The following is a 2,078-nucleotide window of genomic DNA, read 5'->3' on the forward strand; positions in this document are numbered from 1 at the left end:
CAACCAATTGAGCTAACCCTTAGGGAAAATAGATTTCTATCATTCATCTCAAGTTGCTAAAATTAAAAAAATCATAAGAATTATAAAAATTATAACTTTATATATATATATATAAAACAAGATTTTTAACTGTGGAGATTTTTAAATAGGCTTTGTTACAATATCATGACTCATTAATATCACATGCTTAAAAACCATAACTTATTTCATATTATATTTATTCATATAACATTTTCTTAATTAATATATTTATATAAATAATAAACAAACATTTTCTTAATTAATATATTTATATAAATAATAAACAAAAATATATCACTGTTTTGAAAATAAATATTAACTTGTCATTTATTTATGCTATTAAAAATATTTTATAAAAAATAAATTTCTATTATCCACCTAATAATTATTAATAATTAAATTAAAATAATAAAAACCTAACTCCAAAAATAAACATAATTATTCAAAACATACTCCTTCCATATAATTCTCTATATATGTTTTGTAAAAGGCACCGAAGTTAACTAGACTAGCAGCGAAGTTAACTAGATAGGCACCGAAGTTAACTAGACTAGCAGCGAAGTTAACTAGATACTTGCCATCGTGGTCTCATCGAACTGCATGTCTCTTTTACATCATTCGACACAAATAAAGTTCTTTGGACAAGTTATATACTTCTTTTCCGATGGCAAGGGCTAACCAGCCATATATTGAGTCATAAATGCCCTTGCCATCTATGTATGTGTATGTGGTGCATGTCAGTGGGATGGCATACATAACTCCGGCGGGCGACCTCGCGTTTCCGGTGACATACGCCGGACCCACCAAAGAGGGCCCGCCCGCCCCATCTCGTTTTTGACTCGGCGGCCAGCATGTGTTTATGCGGAGGAGTAGTCGGAGAATGTGTTTCAGGCCGCGTGGGGATGAGCATTGAAGCAAATAATTAATTACGTACATTTCTTCGCAGTCCGTCATTTTACTCGCTGCTCCCAACCCCAATCATGAAGCCGCGCGATTCACCGATTTGAATTTGAATTGATTTATCGAGCCAATTTCATTTTCATTTGCAGTCAATATCCGAGGATTGAATCGTGGAGTTTGGGTTGTTTTGTTACAGTGTTGTGGAATCGAGTTTGTTTGAGGTTAAGGAATGGGATGCAATGGACAAAACCTTTATGGGGCACCAGGGCTCTTCTTCCTCAATCACTTTGGATGGGTATGAAGGGTAATTCCCCATGGATATTTCTACGCGGTTATGGATTGCTTCTGCGAGAAGACATGGAGCCACACTCTGCAGTACAAGATCGGCTACTGCCAGCAGTGTCCAGAGAAGGTGTCATGGCCCGTGGAATTAGGGCAACGACCCTCTCCATACTTCAACGCTGGAATGTTTGTTTTTGAGCCGAGTCAGCTGACATTCGACTGCCTTTTGGAAACTCTGATGGCTACTGTGCCAACGCCCTTCGCAGAACAGGTCTGGATCTGTTCTCATTTCAGTGAGGATCATGCACATTTTTGTTTGGTTTACCAGATCTAATTTTGACTAAATTGTGGTATATGTTTTGTAGGATTTCTTGAATATGTATTTTGAGAAGATATACAAGCCCATTCCTCTGGTGTACAATCTGGTTCTAGCCATGATGTGGCGGCATCCCGAGAACGTGGACTTGGACACTGTCAAAGTTGTTCACTACTGTGCTGCTGTAAGCTTTCTTTTCACTGCAAATTTGGGTTCGATAGAAACAATATGATTTATATATGAAAGACGAGATAGGTGTTCTGAGCGTACAGGGTTATATTAATGGATGAATGTGGATGTGCAGGGATCGAAGCCGTGGAGGTACAGTGGGGAGGAGGAAAATATGGAGAGGGAAGATATAAAGACGCTGGTGCAGAAATGGTGGGACATATACAATGACCCCTCGTTGGATCACTCGGGATCATGCGACATAATTCCAGATCCAATTTCAGAGTTGGATGGAAAATCAAATGATCTGCAACGAGTGGCTGCTAATTCATTCTTTGCTGCTGCGACGGCAACAAATCCCAACTTAATGCCTGCACCGCCTGCAGCTTAA

The 2,078-nt window shown here is 38.5% G+C and overlaps 1 pseudogene; it reads left to right on the plus strand.

Annotated features, from left to right (window-relative positions):
• Positions 1-1,255: 1,255 nt before the first annotated feature.
• Positions 1,256-2,078, plus strand: LOC149208118 (galactinol synthase 4 pseudogene; annotated as a pseudogene).

This window comes from Pinus tabuliformis, chromosome 1_2 (assembly GCF_031772625.1).
Source record: "Pinus tabuliformis cultivar Carrire ecotype Pingquan chromosome 1_2, CPIR1, whole genome shotgun sequence".
Lineage (NCBI taxonomy): Eukaryota > Viridiplantae > Streptophyta > Pinopsida > Pinales > Pinaceae > Pinus > Pinus tabuliformis.